This window comes from Henckelia pumila, chromosome 4, assembly GCF_033568475.1.
Source record: "Henckelia pumila isolate YLH828 chromosome 4, ASM3356847v2, whole genome shotgun sequence".
In the NCBI taxonomy this organism is placed as follows: Eukaryota; Viridiplantae; Streptophyta; class Magnoliopsida; order Lamiales; family Gesneriaceae; genus Henckelia; species Henckelia pumila.
Genome location: NC_133123.1, coordinates 170,221,685 through 170,248,118, shown reverse-complemented (window position 1 = coordinate 170,248,118; position 26,434 = coordinate 170,221,685).

Below are 26,434 nucleotides of genomic sequence, written 5' to 3'. Positions count from 1 at the left end.
ATTTCATTTTGATCCAACGGATAGATTTTGATTTATGATGTTTTCAAGAATAATGCGCAGAAATGTCAAATGCAAGCATGTGCATCCGTACACACACTTTGGCGTGTAGTGTGTGTGCGTGAGATTTTAATTGTTTTTTTTATGTTTTTTTCATATTTTTGAGTATTATAAGCCTACTAGGAATGTTTTAGATGATATCTTTTGATATCTTTTGTATTATTTTGCTTTATCTTTTTTTATTTTGTAGTTGTATTATAAATACAACATATAAAGTCATTATTGAATACAATACAATGAAGATTACTGATTATTGATTTTTATCAATTATAATTCTTTCTAGAATTATGTCAAAACTTTTCTTTGTTTATCCAAAAATCAAACTTATCAAAGTTTTACAAACTTTGTGGCGTTTGTCGATTTTTATTCTTCATGGATTGTCAGAAACAAGTTTTTTGAAGGTTCCGTTGTGATCGATTGTTTATCTCGTGATTATCTGTTGCTGGTTTTATTGTAAATTAGAGGTGGATATCCAAAAAATGTGATTATCTATTGCTAATTTCATTGTAAATTAGAGGTGGATATCCGAAAACTTACTTGTTTCAAAATATCGGGATAGCATTATTGAGTCTTTTTGTTATTGAACTGAGGGTGCGATTCTTTATAATCGTGTTTGCTTTTCATGACATCCAAGATTCTTATCATTTGGTATCAAAGCTTAAGGTTTTGATTCAAGTAAGTCGTATCTTTCTATTTGTTCTTCTTATCTGTTCTTCGTCCTTCTTATCCGTTCTTCATCGTTCTTCGTTGGAATCTTTCCTTCGTCGAATTTTTGTGCCGTTTCTTTCAAACTTGTTATCCAAGTCTCGTGTCTTGTGCTACAAGTTATAAATTCAAAAAAAATTCAAAAATTCATAAAAAAATGAGGAGGTTTCAAAATTGGTGAGAAAAAAATAGAGAGTTGAAAACATCAAAAAGAAAAAGTTTTATTCTTGCAGGTAACGAGCAAGATTTGAGGACAAATCTTTTTGAAGAGATGTCTGATATGAATCTAAAAGGCGTTTGAAGATTCATATTGTTCCAAGTGTTGTTCCATAATTTTCCATTGAGATTATACGGATTTTGAATTCATGGGAATCAATTTGGAAGATGTTTGAAGGTGATTGGAGTGTTAAGAGATCAAGAGAAGAGAGTTTTCGAAGCAGAAAGTTCCCTGAATTTTATGGAAATATTAGAAAAATCTAAATCCAATCTCTACTGTTCAGATGGAAGTTCTGGATGTTATGAAGCTTATGTTCAAATTTCATCTCGATTCGACAGCTAGATTTTGAGTTATGATTTTTGCAAGAATAATGCGCAGAAATGTCAAATGCAAGTCTATGTGTCCGTACACACACTTCGGCATTGTTGTAGAACACGGCGATCAGATCAATCAGAATTGATACCCGGTGCAGCGGAAGTTTAAAAATTTTATATGGAACGATTCCATAATGGGTATCAAAACTTAACGATTAAATTGTGTGTGTAAAAATTAAATAACAATTATAAATTTTTACCTCCAATCTCGAATCGAGATTATGGACACCAAGAGATTGCTCTGCTCTTGTTGTATATCCCTGGAACTGATGGACGAACTGTTCTTCAATCAGGTCCACGAACGGATAATTAATCCCTCTGATAGATTGCACTAGAAAATCTATCAGAAGTTTCTACGAAGAGAATTAACGAATTTGATCCGTTAAACCAGACTGTAATTCAAAATTCACAGACTGGATAATCCGAGCAGAGGGGAGGGGGGCAGCGGCCACACTAAATAAAATTAGGGTTTTCGAAAATTATTTTGTGACCTGTTGTGTCTAATTTCTGTACTGCAATAACTTATTTATAATGTAGGCCGCTAACAGCTTAGAGCCCATTAGTCATAAGTTCAAGCCCGACAAGCAAAGCCCTCATGTTCAGAAATTAATATAAAATTCATCATGACTCCGATTGATAAACCGATTTCACCAATGTGCACAGAAACCATTTCTGCACCTTTTAAAGTCAAGATAAATTTTTCTGAATCCGAATTCAGTGATTTCCAAAAATGCCCATCCCTATGTCATTTTAGGAAATCTCACTCCTCTACTCTTAAATAAGAAGTCCAACTTCTTTGTTCATTAAATTTAACTCTTTAAATTTAACTATCTCAACGGGGATTAAAAATCCATTACTCTGTGTGACCCTCAATGGTTCAGGGATACAGCTAGCCGTGGGCTCACAACTCCTTGTGACTCGGAACAACAATTTCCGACTTGCCCATCGAATCATGGTAAGAGCGTCTAGCAACATCGCCCCATGATTCCCTAGGTATCACTGATAGTGCCTGCAAGAACCAATAGATTTTGGTTAGCGTACAGTACGGTCCCTTCATCCATATATCCCGATCGAATCAAAAACCATTGGTAAATCGAGAGTCGTTCGAGATTCGATAACTATGCAATACATCTTGAAGATCAAATAGTGACATCGCATGTGTTACTAAGAAACCATTTCTTAAAACACATCATGTACTCTGGCCAGAGATTCGTCACACTAATATCTCCTCAGATCGCATAGGATATCCACACTCGCAAGTATGTGGTGAATCCTTGACAACAAAGCATCGACTCCTATATGTGTTGTAACTGTATCCAATCCCGACACCTTATGACCCCAATAGAGTCGGTAAACGAGTCAAAGCACAGTACTAGCATATAGAGTCTCAATGATGTTTCAAGTAGTAAGGACTAATGGTGTACAACCAAAACCGCGGACTTTATCCACTCGATAAGTGATAACCACTTGGAAAGTCCGGATAGGGTAGTACGATCATTCATCGTATGAATATCCATTTGCATGCTTCGAACATCTCTATGTTCCTTACCGATAAAATGTGGTACTCTGCATCGCAAATGCTAGTCTCAAACTCGAGCGATCCTTATCCTTATTATCGGACGGCTCAATCGACTAGGAACAGTTTAGAATATACAGTGACTATAAGATGTGTTTCATGATAGACATCTCCATGTTCTACCACATCTTAGATACACTATAGTATATTCAAGGTCTTTATCAAAACAACAATAGTATATCACAATATAACAATATGAAGAAAGATAAAGTCATTGCCATTAATAAAAGTGTAAATTATATTAAACAAAAGATTGTTTATACAAAGAGTCATCAAAGCCCTTAGCCACAAGTTGGCTCACCGGGCACCTACTCTTTCAATCTCCCACTTGCCCTAAAGTCAACTAGTCATACTACGTAGACCCATTGCTTCGCGATGTTTGTCAAATAATGGTCCTGGCAAGGGCTTAGTAAGTGGATCAGCGATATTGTCTGCAGAGCCCACTCTTTCGACAGTGATGTCTCCTCTTTTCACAATTTCCCGGATGATGTGGTATTTCCTCAGTACGTGTTTAGATCTTTGATGAGACCTTGGTTCCTTTGCCTGAGCAACGGCACCCGTGTTGTCACAGTACACCGGGACTGGACCAACAACTTCAGGAATGACGCCCAACTCTTGGACGAAATTCCTCATCCAAACGGCCTCTTTAGCAGCAGCTGATGCTGCAATGTATTCTGCCTCAGTGGTGGAATCCGCTGTGGTGTCCTGCTTGGAACTCTTCCAAGAGACAGCACCGCCATTGAGCATGAACACAAATCCAGAGGTTGACTTCGAGTCATCCACGTCACTTTGGAAGCTAGAGTCGGTATAGCCTTCCAATTTTAGTTCTCTTTCTCCATATACCATGAACATATTCTTAGTCCTTCGTAAGTACTTAAGAATGTCCTTCACGGCTTTCCAATGCATTTGACCGGGATTAGCTTGATATCTGCTCGTGACACTCAGAGCAAATGCTACATCCGGTCTGGTAGATATCATCCCATACATGATACTACCTATGGCTGACGCATATGGTACATGTGTCATTTTCTCTATCTCTTCATCAGTCTTGAGACACATTGACTTGGATAGAGAAATTCCATGACACATGGGTAGATGTCCTCTCTTGGACCCATCCATTGAAAACCGTTTCAATATGGTGTCGATGTAGGTTGATTGAGTGAGTCCTATCATTCTCTTAGATCTATCTCTATAGATCTGTATCCCTAGAATATAGGATGCCTCACCCAAATCCTTCATCGAGAATCTACCTGATAACCATATCTTTGTTGACTGCAACATCCCTACGTCATTCCCAATGAGTAGGATGTCATCAACATAAAGTACTAAGAATGTCACAGCATCCTTAACTACTTTCTTGTACACGCATGGTTCCTCCGGGTTCTTGATGAAACCAAAATCCTTTATTGTTTCATCAACTTTCTGGTTCCAACTTCTTGATGCTTGTTTTAGACCATAAATTGAACTCTGAAGCTTGCATACCTTATGCTCGCTTCCCATGGATGTGTACCCCTCAGGCTGCTTCATATAGATTTCTTCCTTAATGTCTCCATTAAGAAAAGCAGTCTTCACATCCATTTGCCATATCTCATAGTCATACCAAGCAGCTATGGCAATAAGGATTCTTATGGACTTGAACATTGCAACTGGTGAAAAGGTTTCATCATAGTCAACTCCTTGTCTTTGAGTATAACCTTTCGCCACCAATCGTGCCTTGTAGGTCAATACCTTACCATCAGGCCCAAGCTTTCTCTTGTAGATCCATTTACACCCTATTGGAACAATTCCATCGGGAGGATCTACTTAATGACCAAACTTGGTTTGTATGCATCGAATCTATTTCCGACTACATAGCTTCAAGCCATAAATTTGAATCCGCATCAGAAATTGCTTCCTTGAAGTTTCTTGGATCACATCCAACATCGGGTTCATCTTGATCCCCTTCAAGAAGAAGACCATATCGAATAGGAGGTCTAGAAGTCCTCTCGGATCTTCTAGGTACAAGAGTGTCTATCAATGGTTCCTGAGGTGTAGGATCGTTATTTTGTATTTCGGGTTCTTCTCGAATTTCTTCGAGTTCCATCATCTCGCCTTTCTTATCCAATAAGAACTCCTTCTCCAAGAAGGTGGCATTCCTTGAAACAAACACCTTTGTTTCAGCAGGATGATAGAAATAATATCCGATTGAATTCTTCGGATACCCTACAAAATAACATAAGGTGGATCGACTATCCAACTTATCTCCCACTGTCTGCTTCACGTAAGCAGGACATCCCCAAATCCTCAAGTACGAATACTTAGGAGCTTTGCCATTCCATAACTCGTATGGTGTTTTGTCCACTGCTTTAGTGTGGATGTTGTTCAACAACAATACCGTCGTTTCAAGCGCATAGCCCCAAAACGAATGTGGAAGCTCAGTGAAGCTCATCATGGATCGAACCATGTCCAACAAAGTTTGATTACGACGCTCCGATACACCATTCAGCTGAGGTGTCATAGGAGGAGTCCACTGAGAGAGAATCCCATTCTCTTTCAGATAGTCCAAAAACTCGGTACTCAAGTATTCTCCACCTCGATCTGATCGAAGTGCTTTAATACTTTTACCTAGCTTGTTTTCTACTTCAGCCTTGAATTCTTTGAACTTTTCAAATGCTTCAGACTTATATTTCATTAAATATAAATACCCATACCTAGAATAATCATCAGTAAAGGTAATGAAGTAGGTGTGGCCATATTGAGTACCAATTCTAAATGGACCACAAACGTCTGTATGGATCAAATCCAACAGATTTTGACTACGCTCAGGTTTCCCCTTAAAAGGAGATTTAGTCATTTTTCCTTTCAGGCAGGATTCACAAGTAGGTAGAGAGTTAATATCAGACATATCAAACATGCCCTCTCCCACTAGCTTGTTCATCCTCCTTGAGGAAATATGACCTAACCTAGCATGCCAAAGGTTTGCCGGGTTTTGGCTATCGATTTTCCTTTTGTTTGTTGTTGCCGGTTTATCAACATAATTTATTGGAACGTCTTTTAGTTTTAAGTTATATAGATCATTTTCAAGTTGTCCATTTCCAATCAAACATTCATTCTTGTAAATATTGCAAATCTCATTCACAAAATTGCAAGAATAACCATCTCTATCAAGCATAGAAACAGAAATAATGTTTTTAATCAAATCCGGAAAAAATAAAACATCTCTCAAAAATAACTTAAAACCGTTCTGCAAAATTAAATAAATATCTCCCACAGCTTTAGCTTCAACTCTGGAACCATTTCCGAGCCTCAACTGGGTCTCACCCATTCTAAGCCTGCGACTTCTTGTCATCACCTGCAAATCATTGCAAATGTGAGATCCACATCCGGTATCCAATACCCAAGAAGTAGTATTAAGTGAAACATTTATTTCAATATAGAACATACCCTTCGCAGTTCGCAACTGCTCTAGATATTCCTTGCAGTTACGCTTCCAATGACCGGGCTTCTTGCAGTAATGGCAAACATCCTTGGACTTTTCCATGTTTGAAGCCTTTGTCTTGTACTTCTTCTCGGGTTCGATTTTCTTGGGTGGGGCAGAACGTTTCTTACCCTTTGTACTTGGCCCCTTCTTAGCAGAAGAAGAGGAGCCCACCAAGAAATCCGGTTTATCCTTCTTTAAAGTGGATTCATATGTCACAAGAATATTGACCATCTCTTCAAGGGAGGCCTCTATCTTGTTCATATTGAAATTCACCACAAATCCGTCAAACGAAGAAGGAAGAGATAGAAGTAGTAAGTCCACGTTGAGTTCATGCTCCAACACCAAATCAAGGGTTACCAACTTCTGTATGAGCCAAATCACTCGTACCCCATGATCACGGACCGAAGTCCCTTCACGCATGCGACACGTCATTAGCTCCTTTACAGTAGCGAACCTTTCAGCCCTTGATTGAGCCCCAAAAAGTTCCTTGAGTTGTACGTGAATGTCAGCAGCATTCACGGTGTCCTCAAATCGCCTCTGGAGTTCATCAGACATCGAGGCTTGCATATAGCATTTGGCCTTGATATCATGGTCCCACCATGTATCAAGTTTGGCTAACTCTTCCGGACTTATGTCAGCTGGTGCTTCCTTCGGAGGAGATTTTTCTAACACGTAGAGCATCTTCTCCGAAGTCAAGACAATCTTCAACTTACGGAACCATTCCGTATAGTTTGCGCCAGTCAATTTATTTTGTTTGAGGATCGAGAAAAGTGGATTACTCGAATTCATCTTTATGAAATACTGAAAAGAAACAGACAAATATCAGTGATTGTTTAATTAATTTACTAAGACATAAAATAGGCGAAATTTATTTTATGAATCTCACTCCCACTATTTTAACGATTTCACTACCCTCTAGTGAAAACGGGAAACTGCTTTCCTTAGTGAGAACATGGAGTCCAACTGACAAACTATGGTCCCGAATAATATCAGCCAACCATAATTTTCAAAAGGTAGAGTCCAATTGCTTCCAAAGCAACCTCCACGTTTTTACCTCATGTCCAATAAGGGCCCAATAATATGACGCCGTTTATTGTGACATGTCAAGATGACCCATCAATATTAAGTTGTGATGGACGGTCGCCATGTGGATCCCCCAATAATATGAGCCGATCCCATGGGAGTTCCACCCAACTTACAACATGTGTCGATCCAATGTACAGCTTTCCGACGAACGGGCCCCCCCAATAATATGAGCCGGACCGTATCCGCGGGTAGCATCTCATACATTGATCGTTGATGGAAGGTAGGAACATTTAAACAATTTTAAATTTCCTTTATTTATCTTGATATCAATTTTAAATCATATTTAAAATGAGGGATTTTAATTTTGAAAATTTGTCTCATCATTTTAAAATTTTGTATGCTTGCCGGATTCACACAATTTTGTCTAAAACATGCATACAAACAATAATATCATATATTATATAGGATGATCGATTCCATTTCTAATCGACCCGTGGTTGCCAATCACGAGTCTTAGTTCAATCCTAGGTAATATGCAGTATGCAATGCAATCCTATTACATTGAGCTTCCAATTTACATTTCTTCTGTCTTTATTGTCTGCTGGGCCCACCTCCATCTTCAAATCTTCATCTCCCACTAAATCTAATGTATTTACAATAAATAACAATGACAAGTAGAGGATACATTTTAAAGGGGTGGGAACGGGCCATAAACCAATCACACTTTTATTACACATGACAATTCATATTGGGCCATAAACCAGGACCATTAATAAATCCAACAACAATAAAAACAAATGTAAATTCCTAACATACACCTATAAAATTGGTCATGGCAATCGATCATCCTTATCCAATAACATTTAATTCAAAATTAATTTATTGGATAACATGCAATGGCAATTTAAATTTAAAAGGATAAAATCATATTCCATATATAAAATCTTATTTTACATACAAAATCATATTTTATCTTTCTATCAAATAAAATTATATTTTATCTATAAAATCCAATTTTATACATAAAATCATATTTTACTCAATATATCCATAAGATCATATCTTATCATTAATTGTACCAAAAATAATTAATTTCAAAATTCAATTTAACGGATAAAATATTTAAATTTTCCAAAAATTCAAATTTATCCAAAAATCAATTTTAAAATTTTTGGACTCGAACAATTCGATCCGATGTCTCGTGGACCAATCAAAAACGATTTTCGATCGGACCAAAAATAGAATTTTAACATATTAAAATTTAATTTTAAAATTAAAAAATTAATTTTTCGCGGGTCGCCCGGGACGTTCCCGGGCTGCCCGCGCCCCAAATGGCTCGGGCCGGGCAGCCCGGCTGCCCCTAGGGCAGCGCCGTGCGCTGCCCCCCTGGGCAGCGATCCAATCGCTGCCCGGGTTTTCCCCGAAATTTTTTTTTTATTTTTAAAATATTTATTTTGTTTCAAAAACCGAGGCTTAAAAAAAAATTTTGTACAATCGATTAATTTAATCGCTTGATCTGAACAACCTGGCTCTGATACCACTGTTGTAGAACACGACGATCAGATCAATCAGAATTGATACCCGATGCAGCGGAAGTTTAAAAATTTTATATGGAACGATTCCATAATGGGTATCAAAACTTAACGATTAAATTGTGTGTGTAAAATTAAATAACAATTATAAATTTTTACCTCCAATCTCGAATCGAGATTAGGACACCAACAGATTGCTCTACTCTTGTTGTATATCCCTGGAACTGATGGACGAACTGTTCTTCAATCAGGTCCACGAACGGATAATTAATCCCTCTGATAGATTGCACTAGAAAATCTATCAGAAGTTTCTACGAAGAGAATTAACGAATTTGATCCGTTAAACCAGACTGTAATAGAAAAATTCACAGACTGGATTTTCCGAGCAGAGGGGAGGGGGGCGGCGGCCACACTAAATAAAATTAGGGTTTTCGAAAATTATTTTGTGACCTGTTGTGTCTAATTTCTGTACTGCAATAACTTATTTATAATGTAGGCCGCTAACAGCTTAGAGCCCATTAGTCATAAGTTCAAGCCCGACAAGCAAAGCCCGCATGTTCAAAAATTAATATAAAATTCATCATGACTCCGATTGATAAACCGATTTCACCAATGTGCACAGAAACCATTTCTGCACCTTTTAAAGTCAAGATAAATTTTTCTGAATCCGAATTCAGTGATTTCCGAAAATGCCCATCCCTATGTCATTTTATGAAATCTCACTCCTCTACTCTTAAATAAGAAGTCCAACTTCTTTGTTCATTAAATTTAACTCTTTAAATTTAACTATCTCAACGGGGATTAAAAATCCATTACTCTGTGTGACCCTCAATGGTTCAGGGATACAGCTAGCCGTGGGCTCACAACTCCTTGTGACTCGGAACAACAATTTCCGACTTGCCCATCGAATCATGGTAAGAGCGTCTAGCAACATCACCCCATGATTCCCTAGGTATCACTGATAGTGCCTGCAAGAACCAATATATTTTGGTTAGCGTACAGTACGGTCCCTTCATCCATATATCCCGATCGAATCAACAACCATTGGTAAATCGAGAGTCGTTCGAGATTCGATAACTATGCAATACATCTTGAAGATCAAATAGTGACATCGCATGTGTTACTAAGAAACCATTTCTTAAAACACATCATGTACTCTGGCCAGAGATTCGTCACACTAATATCTCCTCAGATCGCATAGGATATCCACACTCGCAAGTATGTGGTGAATCCTTGACAACAAAGCATCGACTCCTATATGTGTTGTAACTGTACCCAATCCCGACACCTTATGACCCCAATAGAGTCGGTAAACGAGTCAAAGCACAGTACTAGCATATAGAGTCTCAATGATGTTTCAAGTAGTAAGGACTAATGGTGTACAACCAAAACCGCGGACATTATCTACTCGATAAGTGATAACCACTTGGAAAGTCCGGATAGGGTAGTTCGATCATTCATCGTATGAATATCCATTTGCATGCTTCGAACATCTCTATGTTCCTTACCGATAAAACGTGGTACTCTGCATCGCAAATGCTAGTCTCAAACTCGAGCGATCCTTATCCTTATTATCGGACGGCTCAATCGACTAGGAACAGTTTAGAATATACAGTGACTATAAGATGTGTTTCATGATAGACATCTCCATGTTCTACCACATCTTACATACACTATAGTATATTCAAGGTCTTTATCAAAACAACAATAGTATATCACAATATAACAATATGAAGAAAGATAAAGTCATTGCCATTAATAAAAGTGTAAATTATATTAAACAAAAGATTGTTTATACAAAGAGTCATCAAAGCCCTTAGCCACAAGTTGGCTCACCGGGCACCTACTCTTTCAGGCATGTAGTGTATGTGTGTGGGATTTTAATTATTTTTATGTTTTTTCCTATTTTTGAGTATTATAAGCCTACTAGGAAAGTTTTAGATGATATCTTTTGATATCTTTTGTATTATTTTGTTTTATCTTTTATTATTTTGTAGTTGTATTATAAATACAACATATACAATCAGTATTGAATACAATACAATGAAGATTATTGATTATTGATTTTTATCAATTATAATTCTTTCTAGAATTATGTCAAAGCTTTGCTTTGTTTATCCAAAAATCAAACTTATCAAAGTTTTATAAACTTTATGGCGTTTGTAGATTGTTCTTCTTTGTGGATTGTCAGAAACAAGTTTTCTGAAGGTTTCGTTGAGATCTATTGTTTATCTCGTGTTTATTTGTTGCTGGTTTCATTGTAAATTAGAGGTGGATATCCAAAAACTGTGATTATCTGTTGCTAATTTCATTGTAAATTAGAGGTGGATATCCGAAAACTTACTTGTTTCAAAAGATCGGGATAGCATTATTGAGTCTTTTTGTTATTCAACTGAGGGTGTGATTCTTTATAATTGTGTTTTCTTTTCATGACATTCAAGATTCTTATCAAATATCCATAATGCATGAAAAATTTATCCTTCGGACCATGCAAACATGACGCATAAATCTCACCAAAATCAAGATCATTGGCATACAAATCCTTCACATACTCAAATCCCAAAAACTTAGAATCTAGAGTAGATAGAAGTACATACCTTTGTGATAGAGCATCCGCTACCACGTTTTCCTTCCCTTTCTTGTACTTAATAATGTATGAAAATGTCTCTACAAACGCCATCCACTTGGCATGTCTCTTGTTCAGCTTTTGTTGTCCTTTGAGATGCTTCAAAGAATCATAATCCGTATGAATCACAAATTCTTTTGGCCTCAATAATGCTGCCATGTTTCAAGCTCACGAATCGAGGCATAGAATTCCTTGTCGTAGGTACGATAATTCAACGCTGCTCCACTTAGCTTCTCACTGAATTATGCAATTGGACGTCCACCTTGCATCAAAACACCGCCAATTCCTACACCTGATGCGTCACAATCAATTTAAAATGTATTAGAAAAATCAGGCAATACAAGTAAAGAAGAATTAATTAATTTTTGCTTAATAATATCAAAATGCTTCTCTTGCTCCTCGCCCCAATGAAATGGAACGTTCTTTTTTATCACCGCAGTCATAGGAGCCGCTAAAGTGCTAAAATTCTTCACAAATCTCCTATAAAAACTTGCAAGACCATGAAAACTTCGAACATGACAAATAGAAGGAGGCGTTCTCCAATCTCGAATTGCACTTACCTTGTCCTCATAAACTTTGACACCTTGAGCACTCACAACAAAACCAAGAAACACAAGTTTTTTTTGTACAAAACACACACTTTTTCAAATTAGCATACAAATGTTCAGATTTTAGTGTGATTAGAACAATTCTCAAGTGTTCAACATGCTCATTCAAATTTTTGCTATACACCAAGATATCATCAAAATATACCACAACAAATTTTCCAATATAAACACGCAAAACATGATTCATCAACCTCATAAAAGTACTAGGCGCATTAGTTAACCCAAATGGAATAACCAACCACTCATACAACGCATACTTGGTTTTGAAAGCAGTTTTCCATTCATCACCTTCTCTCATTCTAATTTGATGATAACCACTTTTAAGATCAATTTTACTAAAAATGCTAGAACCTTGCAATTCATATAACATATCATCTAGTCTAGGAATAGGATTTCTATACTTTATGGTAATTTTATTAATGGCTCTACAATCCACACACATTCTCCATGAACCATCTTTCTTAGGAACCAACAAAATAGGTACAACACAAGGAGACATAGACTCACGCACAAATCCCTTATCAAGAAGTTCACTTACCTGCCTTTGAAGCTCTTTTGTTTCCTCCGGGTTACTCCTATAAGCTGGAAGATTCGGCAATGCACTTCTGGCACAAGATCAATTTGATGCTCAATTCCCCCTCAAAGGTGGTAATCCTTGAGGTAGATCCTCCGGAAATAATTATTCAAATTCCTGCAAGAGAGAAACAACATTGCTCGGAAGATTTTCGGCTAAATCTGTAATGGACCGGGTGCATCCCTCTGCCTCTGGCCCATCTGGCCTCAGCTCTGGGGGCCCGCGACCATACTCATGATCTTCTCTCCACCTGAAAAGAAGAGGTTTTGCCCTCCCCGGGATTCGAACTTGGACCACCAGAAATATATCCAAATTCAACTCAATCCTGGTACCACTGATCAGCTTAGTGGTACCAGGATTGAGTTGAATTTGGATATATTCCTGGTGGTCTAAGTTCGAATCCTTGGGAGGGCAAAAACTCTCCTTTCCATGTGGGGAGAAGACCATGAGTATTGCCGCAGTCCCCCAGAGCTTAGGCCAGATGGGCCAAAGGCAGAGGGATGCACCGGGTCCATTACAATATCACTTGTGTTAAGGAGTATCTCTTTATAGAAAATCAACACAAATGGAGTATGAACATGTAAAATCTCTCACAACTCACTCTTTTGGGCCATATATATTTTTTTATCGGCCTCTTTCCTCTCAATTTTTTTCTCATTTTTTTTTTAAGACCATCTCACTTTTTTGTTCACTCTTTTTTTTGGCCTCTTCTCTCTTTTTTTTTTTTCAAAAGATCCTCCAATACTTGCTTTGGAGTCATAGGAAACAATACAACAGACTTTTTTTTTATAGTAAAAGAATAACGATTTTTAAAACCATCATGTGTCACCTTCCTATCGAATTGTCATGGCCTACCCAACAAGATATGACAAGCTTGCATAGGAACGACATCACACAAAACTTCATCCTCATACTTACCAATGAAAAAAGGTACTACAACTTGCCTAGTCACCCTCACCTCTGAACTATCATTAAACCACTGCATTCTATATGGTTGAGAATTCTTTAAAGTAGGCAAACTCAACTTTTCAACAAGCTCACTACTCGCCACATTAGTATAACTCCCCCCCATCAATAATAACACTACACACTTTATTTTTCACAAAGCATCTAGTATGAAATAAATTTTCTCTTTGATTTTTCTTCCTCCTATTTTTGTTGCACATTCAAAACTCTCCTAGTAACTAACAACTCTCCAACCACCGCATCATATCCCTCATCATCGGGATCCTCCAACGCAGGCATACCATCATAATTCTCCTCCTCACTCTCCGACTCAAACTCACTACAAGCATTCACAATCATAATTTTTTTTATTTGGACACTGACTAGCAATATGACCAACACGTTGACATCTAAAGCATTTGATATATCTAGAACGATTAATAGGAGTTTCAGATTTACCTTGCACTCTTTACTTTGGTATTTCTTGCTTGGTGTCCATTTTTGGCTTGGACACCGGCTTGACATCCTCTCGTTTACCAACGTTTGGACGCCAAGGAGTAGAAGAACCTCCAGTAGAAAGATTTCGTCTCATGCCTCTTCTTTTGAGTTATTGTTTCACTTTCATGGAAATTTGCACCATCTCCTCAAGATCCATGCAATGTCTAAGCTCCACTTGGTCTTGAATCTCCCTATTCAAACCACATAAGAAACGAGCAATAGTTGTTTCACGATCCTCTTCAATATTAGCCCGGATCATAGTAACCTCCAACTCCTTGAAATAATCCCCTACATTCTTTGGACCTTGCTTCAAATTCTGTAGCCGCCTAAACATGTCACGATAGTAGTAATTCGGCCCAAATATTTTCCGCAAAACTTGCTTCATCTCATCCCATGTCTCAATAGGACACTCTCGATCCCTCTTCCTAGAAATAATTAATTGATCCCACCAAATAAGAGAACAATCCACAAATTCAACAACCACCAAATTTATTTTTTTTGAGTCACTGTATTTTTGACAATCAGACACCGACTCCACTCTCATCTCTAACTCCAAATAAGCCTTCGGATCAAATTTTCCATGAAATGAAGGAATCTTTTTCTTAATCCTACTAATATTTCCATCCTCTCGACCCCCTTCGATGTATCTTCCTCTCACAACTTCCCTTCTATTTTTTTTCACCCTCATTAGCCCTCGTATTTCTATCCCAATTTTCACCCAAACTCTCTTCATCCTCACATCCATCATCCTCTTCTTCAATTTTTTTATTTTTACTCTTACTACCACCCCCACTAACTTCAAGATTATCCAACTTCTCATGTATTGGCCCCAAAGTTGCCATCATCATTTTGGTCAATTCATCCATTTGACCTTGAGAAAAATTTTGGCTAGAAGAACTCATTGTACCTGCAAGAAAACGTTAATAATAAAATTTTTCACCCAAAATCTCACAAGTCACTCCAAAGGAATTCACTCAACCACTCTTTTTCTTTTCACTCAAACTTTGTGTATAAGGATTTTTTTTTCTTTGTGTAGAAGTGAATCAAACTCTCAAGTTCACAACTTCTAGATACTTGGAAATTGAATCTCGAAAATTGACAAAAACAAGAAGACGAAAATTATGGACTTGAATTTTTTTTGACTTGCACCCAAGGATGAACAAGAGCAACAAAATTGACCACAAGTTATCTTGCTTCTTCTAAAATTTTTAGCTTTTCGATCTTTCTAATTTTTTTTTACCGATTTTTCCTTTTTTTTTAAATTTTTTGAGATAACTTGTAGCACAAGACACAAAAACATGGGCGACAAGATTGACATAGAAATGATTTAGAAAATTTGGAAAAGAATAGACTCAGATGAAGAACGAAAGATGAAGAACGAAGAACACAAAGAACAAATATAGATGAAGATAGATACTTACTTGATTCAAAACCTTGGCTTTGATACCAAATGATATGAATTCTTAATGTATGGAAGGCAAACACGGCTATATTAAAATCGTACTCTCAATCCAATAACAAAAAAAATCAAGAAATTTGCCCAATCTTAAAAACAAGTAAAAGTTTTGGATTATTCACCTCTAGTTTACTTGAAACTAGCAACAAACAATCACAAAGAAAACAATTGATCACAAAGGGGCCTTCAAAAAATCCGTTTCTGACAACCCACGAGGATAATCAATTGACAAACGCCACAAAGTTGAAGAACTTTGATAAGTTTGATTTTGAGAAAAGCACAAAGCTTTAATAAAAATTCTAAGAGAAGAATTTTATGTATTGAGTAATCAATAATCTGAAATCTTCATTGTTATTCAAAATAATGAATGTTTGTTGTATTTACAATACAACTACAAAATAATAAAAAAATATTACGAGATAATTCAAAATATATATCTAAAGATATAATAATATCTCCTAAAAGTTTCCTAGTATGAATAAAAGACTCAAAATAGGAAAAATAATACCAAAATACTAATATTCCCGAACACTCACAAACAACTTCGGTGTGCGTAAAAGTCGATCGCGCGGGCGCGCATAGGTTGCGCAGGCAAGGCGCGGGCGCGCAAGGATTAAGGCGCGGGCGCGCTGTAGTTTCACACAATCTTGTCAATTCAGCACTCGTACGCGCGGGCGCGCGTCAGGTTCGCAGAACAAGGCGCGAGCACGCGGATATGTAGGCACGGGCACGCCGCAGCTTCAAACTTGGTCTTCAATTTCATTACTTTCTTTACCTCCTTTGACCTCAATAAGGTTATAACATCCTCCAAATTGAATATCAAGAAATACAACGCCCTCGTGTGACTTCATCATCAATAATTGAAGTGCTTCCTTGAACTTTTTAACTTGGCCTCTTGTAACTGGTCCTCTTGATATCTCCATTGAATCCTTAGCTACTTGATCAGCATGCGAGCCATCTATGATCGCATCACGGGGTCCGTGCATGATCCTTTCGTATCGTCAAATTTTAGCTTATTTTATTCGTAGCCTTCCGGACCTATGTCCGAACCCTTATCCAGGGTACATGCACACACACACACAGTGCGGCGTGTTTGTGAAGGTTTTGGCGGATTTGTGATATTTTTTGATATTATTCCAATTTTTTAGTCTTTTAAACCTATTAGGAAACTTTTGATGATATCTTTTGAATTTTTTTGCGTTATATTTTATTGTTTTGTAGTTGTATTATAAATACAACATATACATTCATTATTGAATAATATAGATTATTGGAGTTATTGAATTATTGATTTATATCAATTCTTAAAATTATTTCTATAATTTTTCCAAAGCTTTGCTTTGTTTTTATAAAATCATACTTATCAAAGTTTAACAACTTTGTGGCGTTTTTCAATTGATTATCTTCGTGGATTGTCAGAAAAAAGTTTTATGAAGGTTACATTGTAATTAATTTTTTATTCTCGTGATTATTTGTTGCTAATTTCAAGTAAATTAGAGGTGGATATCCAAAAACACAATTGAATCTTATTGTCTATTGGATTGAGGGACAATTTGAAAGAGTGGGTGCCCTGTTAGCCAACTTGTGGCTAAGGGCCTTTATGACTCTATTTGTAAACAATCTTTGTTTAATATAATTTAAACTTTATATTGGCATTTATTTTATCTTTTATCATATTGTTATGTTGTGACGTGCTATACGATGTTTAGATAAAGACCTTGAATGTACTAAAGTGTATGCAAGATGTGATAGTGGATATGGATGACTATCATGAAACACATCTTGTAATCACTGTATATTCTAAACCAGTTCCTAGTCAATTTAGCCATCCGCAATAAGGTTAAGGATTGCTCAAGATTGAGACTAGCATTTGCGTTGCCGAGTACCACGTTTTATTGGTATGGAACATAGAGATGTTCGAAGTATGCAAATGGATATTCATTTGATGGATGATCGAACTACCCTATTCGAACTTTCCAAGTGGTTTTTACTAATTGAGTGGATAAGTCTGCGGTTTTGGTTGTACACCATTAGTCTTTACTACTTGAAACATCATGGAGACTCTATATGCTAGTACTGTACTTTGACTCATTTACCGACTCTATGAGGGTCATCAGGTGTCGAGATTGGGTACAGTTACGACACATATAGGAGTCAATGCTTTGTTGTCAAGGATTCACCAATGCTTGCGAGTGTGGATATCCTATGCGATCTGAGAAGATATTAGTGTGACAAATCTCTGGCCAGAGTACATGATGTGCTTTGGGTTATATGGTTTCCTAGTTGCATATGCGATGTCACTATTTGATCTTCAAGATGTATTGCATAGTTATCGAATCTCGAACGACTCTCGATATACCAATGATTGTTGATTCGATCGGGATATATGGATGAAGGGACTGTACTGTACGCTAACCAAAACCTACTGGTTCTTGCAGGCACTATCAGAGATACCTAGGGAATCATGGGGCGATGTTGCTAGGCGCTCTTACCATGATTCGATGGGTAAGTCAGAAATTGTTGTTTCGAGTCACAAGGAGTTGTGGGCCCACGGCTAGCTGTATCCTTGAACCATTGAGGGTTACACAAGTAATAGATTTCTAATCCCTGTTGAGATAATTAAATTTAATGAGTTAAATTTAGCAAATGAGAAGTAAGACTTCTTATTAATGAGTAGAGGGAGTGAGATTTCATAAAATGACATAGGGATGCCATTTTTGAAAACCACTGAATTCGGATTTAGAAAATTTATCTTCACTTTAAAATGTACAGAAAAGGTTTCTGTATACATTGTTAAAATCGGTTTGTCAATTTAAGTCACGATGAATTTTATATTAATTTCTGAACATGCGGGCTTTGCTTGTCAGGCTTGAACTTATGACTAATGGGCCCTAAGCTATTAGCAGCCCATGTTATAAATAAGTTATTGCACTACAGAAATTACACAACACAGCTCACAAATTTCAAAACATAGAGAGAACTCTCCCTAGGGTTTCGGCCCCCCGGCCCTTTCTCTGTGTTCGATTTTTTAGTCTGCAAATTTTCGAATTTGCAGTCTGATTTAACTGATCAGATCTGTTTATTCTCTTCATAGAAACTTCTGATATATATGAATATGTATTTTTGGAGTGATTTATTTTGTTAAGAGTTGAGTAGTTTGTGAAGTTGGGTTGTTGGTTCTACGCACGTATGGGTATTTGAAACACTTGGAATAATCACGAGTCAGCGTAATGATTTGATATTATAATTGTTATCTCGATACTTTCGTTTTGCGTTGGGATTAATTGTGTATAAGTATTTGTATTGATGTTCTTTCAATATCCTTGGGTTGTATAAATTTGAATTATTGGGTCATGTTATAGGAGTGTCTCCACCAAGATTTTTGGGATGCATGAGCAAAAAGGTATTTGTTGTGTTTTGACTGTACATGAGACCAACATGTATTACTTGTGAGCGGATTATTCAGTTTATTAGGTAATTGACTTAGTATTTTGATTTTGAGGAGTTCAGATTGCATGGACTATAAATAGAGGCAACTAGGAAATGATATGGAATTAACTATTGAATGTTATATTATTATGCTATTTAGAGACGATGACATGTAAATACTATTCGGGGAATTTCACTCCTCCAATAGGAGAATCTAAGTGCCTTAAGCCTAAACTAACCACAGAATTAGAATTCATATATTTTAAGCATACTCCTGACGTTAGGAGAATTTATGTTGTGCATGACGTTTGACACTAAATTCACTTTTTGGGTTTCATGGATTTATAGCACTCGAGATTTAAGATTTTCAAGCATTCGATAGTTGAAAGTGTAGTGGTAAATGGATAAGTTGAAGAAAATTGCGATGAATAGCAGATGTTCGACTCAAAGATGTTTAACTTGTTATAGAAGGCTAGAGTGTGGATAATCTTACAAGTTGAATTTATTGGGGTTGATATTGTAATCATATGCTTTAATAAGTAAACTTGAGAACAAAAGTTCGGCTCACGAATGTTGAAGGATTGATAAGTAGAGTGTATAAGCATATAAAATCAGTCAAGTTTTGGCATAGTGTGATTGTTGTGTTTAGGAAAAAAATGATTAGTAAAGTTAATATTTTGTTTATCAGAGTGCGCAGCAGAAGCATGACTTTTGGGATACTGAAACTTGGGAACTAGATGGGTGATCGTGGATGGACTCACCAAGTCAGCTCATTTCTTGTCGGTGAGGACTACTTACTCGTTGACACAGTATGCAGAGCTTTATATCAAGGAGATTGTTAGACTGCATGGCATACCAGTGTCAATAGTATCAGACAGGGATCCGAGATTTACATCTTCTTTTTGGAAGAGTTTGCACACAGCATTGGGGACTAGATTATTATTCAGTACAGCGTTCCAATCCAAGACAGATGGTCAGTCTGAGAGAGTGATCCAGGTTCTCAAGGATCTACTGAGAGCTTGTGTCATCGACATTCAGGGCTCTTGGGAGACTAGATTGCAGTTGGTGGAGTTTACCTATATCAATGGCTTTCAGGCATCTATAGGTATGGCTCCTTATGCTGCTCTCTATGGGAGGAGATGCAGATATTCCGTGCATTGGGATGAGGTTGGCGAGAGGATTCTGCTTGGTCCTGAGATTGTACAGTAGACTGCGGATGTTGTGATTCAGATTCGGAATCGGATGAGGACTGCTAAGAGTCGTCAGAAGAGTTATGCTGATACTCAACGACGAGATCTTGAATTTGCTGTTGGTGATCATGTGTTTCTGAAAGTATCACCTACGAAAGGGGTGATGAGATTTCGTCGAAGAGGTAAGCTGAGGTATATTGGGTCTTTTGAGATCTTAGAGAGAGTAGACACGTTGGCCTACCGTTTGGCTTTGCAACCAGGGCTTGCGGAAGTGCACAACGTCTTCCATGTATCCATGCTACGAAGATACGTTTCAAATCCGGCACATGTGTTGGATTACGAGCCTCTACAGTTAGCACCAGATTTAGCATTTGAAGAGAGGCCGATTCGGATCTTAGCCAGGGAGGAGCGAAGACTGAGGACGCGGGTCATAACGATGGCCAAAGTCCAGTGGTTGAATCACTCCGAGGAGGAAGCCACTTGGGAGACCGAGGCAAACATGAGAACTCGCTACCCAGAGCTATTCGGGTAAGTACTTTCATTTCGAGGACGAAATTCAATTTAAGGGGGAGAGAATTGTAACACCCGAAAATTTTAAAACGTAAATCCGCATGCATAATTAGGAGAAATTAATTTTTAATTAAGGGTTAAATTTATTTATGTGATATTATGTGATTTATATGCATGATTTAATTTATTTTAGCATTTAACCCATAATTAAGGAAATTCTAGATTTTTAAGGAATTTATTATTTTTGATCGCGTAGACGGGACCGTGGACGGACGAGATACCAAAATTCTTAGCCAAAAATATTTTATGAGTTTTATGAGCCTTAAAATAATTTTTTAAGGTATTTTGTAAAGAAAATTTTAGTATTTACTTATATATTTATTTAAGAATTGATTTTTGGCCAAAATAAGTCATTTTAATGACTTTTATTGATCTTTAAAAATCCTTTAATATAATATTTCGGGATTTATTATTATATATCAGATTAGTAGGTATTTTTAAAAGTTTAAAATCTTATATTTATGTTATATTATCTACCTAATTAATTTATATTAGTTATTATCCTAAATCTACCCAAAATTAAACCCTAAAATCACTTCCTACCCTACGAGTAATCTGATCAGCCGCCTCCAACCCCTTTCTCCAACCTTTCTCAAGCCTCTTTTCCAGAAACACAGCCTCCATAGCCAATCAAGAAACTTCCTTTGGTGATTTTGGTCCGTTCGTCGTTCCGGAGACCCGTAAACGCATCAATCTTCATTCAAAGATTTAAAGGCATGTCTAAAACTTTTATTTGGCCACCATATAAGCTATTACTCTTGCATGATGTGTTTTATTTCAGATATTTCATGGAAATTTCGAGTTCATGCATGTATGCCTTGTATTGATGCATGTTCTTGCTTGATTGGTCATGACTCACGTTTTTGCCAAGCATGGTATGGTCCAAAGGCTGGGGCTCGGTCAAGGGGTGTTCTAGGGTGCATTAGGGTCGAGTGGTTTGTGTGGTTTGAGCAAAGGTTGGTCTGAACCGAAACAATATCTTCTGATTGCATAGAAGGTCGTAGTTTGAGCGGTTTTGGGAGAATGGTTCGTGTGCACTGTATAGGACGGGTTTGAGGGTGATTCCAATTGGGTTAGAACCCCAAGACATAGAGGAAGTTATATCATGTAGTTCTCTAGCCAGTGATGGTCGGAGTTGGGTAGCCGAACGGCCGGAAGTCCGGTGTCGCGCGCAGCGCGTGAGCATAAATTAGGCAGATTTTGTTTTGGTTCGTTCTCCTTCGTTAGGACTCCGTTTGGGCTGGTTTTTAGCTTTATGGAAACTTATTGAAGTCTTCTAGGTGTAGGTGGTGGTGCTCTGGCCATTTGGTGTCCGGAGTAGGGTGGCCAATGCCTTTGAACAGAAGCTGGTTGCAGCCAAGAGTAAGGAACAAGAGGGAAATGGGTTTAGGGTTTTGGGCAGGTCCGGGTTGGGTCTTTGGGCCTGGATCGGGTCTGGAAATTTGTGGGTCGGGTCAGGTCGGTCCGGGTCTGGGTTAAGTGGGCCGGGCTCGAGTCTTTTAATTTTTAAGTAATTTATGTTTTAATTTATTTTTGGGCCAATTAATTAGAAATAAAATTATTTGGGCCTCCAAATAATTTTATATGGGCCATCAAAATTATTTTTAAGTTAGCCCAATGATATTTATGGGCTCGTGGGTCCATAGGAATTTTTGGGTCAGTCAGTGATTTTATTGGGCCAGTCCAGGAATTTATATGAATTAATTAGTTAATGGGCCTAAATATTTTTATTTAAGCCCAATAATATTTAATTATTTTATTTTAGTAAAAATTATAATTTTTAAAATTATTTATTTAATTATGGGCTTTAAGTTGGTTAATGGGCTTTAAGTCAGTTAAGGGGTTTAGTAGAGAGACCAGCAGTCTGGACCAACCCATGAAAAATAACTAAGTCCGAAATATATATTTAATTATTTTTATGCATGAATTTTATATTTTAAGTATAAGTATATTTATTATGAAAAATCAATTAAATTTATATTACGGACAAATTTTCAGTGCATGCATTCATGAAAATTTTATATGATATGATTATGATTATGTATGAGTTGAGCAATAAAATATTTTCTTGATGGAAATTGAAGTAGTGTGACATAAGGGTGGTTATCTACCATATGATATATGATTTATGAGGTAGTTTACTACCATATGAGGTGATTTATCACCGCCACGTACGTTGGTTCAGGAGACTGATCAGTCGGCACAGATAAGCTTCACACATACGGATAGGACCATAGATTGTTTCAAAAAAAAAATACCATGCTCAACTATGTTATGTATGATGAAGAAAGATGATGTTTATACTTAAGATTTATGATTCAGCGTTAATGTTATGAAAAATGTTTCCATGCATGCTCATGTATCATGTATATGTATTAGTATGATTATGTGATGCATTATTTTAAACCTTGATATCCAAGTTTAGACATGTTGAGCCCCTAGGCTCACTACGCTTATATGGTGCAGGTGAGACAGATAACTTTTAGGTAGCTCCTACTGGTGGTGAGGACGTATGAGCTCACGGAACAGTGGCCCCGTGACCGTTGCAGTTTTTAGATGATGTTTTAAGATACATTTATTTTTATGACGTTGAGTTTTTAAAAACAAGTTGCATATTTCTATTTTATTATGTTATAGATTTTTAAGAAAATTATACTTTTACTTTAGTATTTCCGCACTTGGTGTTTTTGGAGCATGCAAAACTTATTTTTATTTCATGCTGATATTATTTATCTTTTATTTTGAATTACATATATGTATGGGCGTATATGTATTGTCATTATTTTAAAGAAAAAAAAAATTCCGCATTTAAGTTTAAAGAGTACTAGACGTTTCAATTGGTATCAAAGCCGACCTCTCTTAGTACGGTATTGTTTGGGGACGAACCAAGCGGAAGCTGGTGGGCATGTGACGCCCGAGGCTGAAGAGGCAGGGAGTGATCGCCGGTGCCAAGAGGTTGCATGGACAATGAGCGGCTCCTGGTAGGCTTCTAGGCGGAGGAAAACATGAATGAACCGATCCCGTACCGAAATGAGAGGGATTCTGAGGCTGTGTAGGTATGAGACTACATGGTTGAGGAGGGCTTAAAAGATTTCATATGTACTATTCATATCAAGGAGGTGCATCTTCTTTTCGGAAGCTCATCACATAAGAACTCTAAAGTTAAGCGTGCTTGACTTGGGGCAATTATAGGATGGGTGACCCCCTGGGAAGTTTCTCAGGGTGCGTGTGAGTGAGGACATAAGCACTTGAAAATTTATAAATTTAATCCAATAAATTAAAAATTTTAAAATTAATTATTTTGGTACAATTGATTATAAAATATGATTTTATATATGAAATTAGATTTTATTTATAATATATGATTTTATGGATAAACTAGATAAAATATGATTTTATATATAAAATAAGATTTTATGTATGAAATATGATTTTATCTATTTACAATTATTGCCACTTTGAATTGCATGTTATCCAATCATTTAATTGAATTAAATAATTAGATAAAAGGATGATCGATTGTCATGACGAATTTTTTAGGTGTATGTTAGGTTGTTTACATTTGGTTTTTATTATTACTGTTGGGTTTTATTAATGGGCTTGGTTTATGGCCCAAATTTGATTTGTCATTTGTAATAAAAGTGGTCTGGTTTATGGTCCGTTCCTACCCTTAAATATGTATCTCCTACTTGTCATCGAAATTTATTGTAAATTTATTAGACTTAGTGGGAGATAAAGATTTGAAGACAATGGTGGGCCCAACAGACAATAAAGGCCGAAGAAATGTAAGTTGGAAGCTTAATGTAGTATGATTGCATTGCATACTTGCATATCACCTGGGATTGAACTTAGACTCGTGATTGGCAACCACGGATCGAGTAGATCTAGGCATCGATCATCCTTTATATAATATTTGATATTATTGTTGTATGCATGTTTAGACTAAATTGCATGAATCCCGCAAGCATACAAATTTTTAAATGATGAGACAAATTTTTCAAAATTAAAATCCCTCATTTTAAATATGATTTAAAATGAATATCAAGATTAAAAAAAGGAAATTTAAATATTGTTTAAATGTTCCTAACTTCCATCAATGATCAATGTATGAGATGCTACCCGCGGGCATGGTCCGTCTCATATTATTGGGGGGCCCGTTCGTCGGAAAGTTGTACATTGGATCGACACATGTTGTAAGTTGGGTGGAACTCCCGTGGAATTGGCTCATATTATTGGGGGATCCATACGGCGACCGTCCATCACAACTTAATATTGGTGGGTCATCTTGACATGTCACAATCAACGGCGTCATATTATTGGGCTCTTATTGGACATGAGGTAAAAACATGGGGGTTGTTTTGGAAGCAATTGGGCTCTACCTTTTGAAAATTATGGTTGGTTGATATTATTCGGGACTATAATTTGTCAATTGGACTCCATGTTCCCACTAAGGAAACCTGTTTCTCGTTTTGACTAGAGGGAGGTGAAATCGTTAAAATAGTGGGAGTGTAATTCATAAAATTATTCTCGCCTTATTTTATGTCTTAATAAATTAATTAAATAATCACTGATTATTGTCTGTTTCTTTTCAGTATTTCATTATGATGAATTTGCGCAATCCACTATTCTCTATTCTCGAACAAAACAAACTGACTGACGCTAACTATACGGAATGGTTCCGTAAGTTAAAGATTGTTCTAAGTTCGGAAAAGGTTTTCTACGTGTTAGAAAGTCTCCTCCGAAGGAAGCCCCGGCTAATGTGAGTCCGAAAGAGTTGGCCAAACTTGATAAATGGTGGGACCATGATATCAAGGCCAAATGCTACATGCAGGCTTCGATGTCTGAAGAACTTCAGAGGCGATTTGAGGATGCAGTGAATGCTGCTGACATTCACAAGACCCTCAAGGAACTTTTTGGAGCTCAGTCAAGATCCGAGAGGTACGCCACTGTCAAAGAGCTAATGACATACCGCATGCGAGATGGGACTTCTGTCCGTGAGCATGGGGTACACATGATCGGCTCATTGAAAAGTTGGTAACACTCGATTTGACATTGGAGCACGAACTGAATGCGGACTTATTACTTCTCTTTCTTCCTTCGTCGTTTGACGGTTTTGTGATGAACTTCAATATGAACAAGATAGAGGCCACCTTTGAAGATATGGTCAATATGCTTGTCACTTATGAGGCCACATTAAAGAAGGATAAACCGGTACTCTTGGTAGGCTCCTCTTCTAACTCTAAGAAGGGACCAAGTGCAAAGGGTAAGAAACGTTCTGCCCCACCCAAGAAAACTGGACTCAAGAAGAAGAACCAGACAAAGGCTTCAAATGTGAACAAATTTGAAGATGTTTGCCATCAATGCAAGAAACCCGATCATTGGAAACGTAACTGCAAAGAATATCTCGAGCTTTGCGAACTGCAAAGGGTATGTTTTATATTGAAATAAATGTTTCACTTAATACTACTTCTTGGGTATTGGGATACCGGATGTGGATCTCACATTTGCAATGACTTGTAGGTGATGACAAGAAGTCGTAAGCTTAGGATGGGTGGAACCAGTTGAGGCTCGGAAATTGGTTCTAGAGTTGA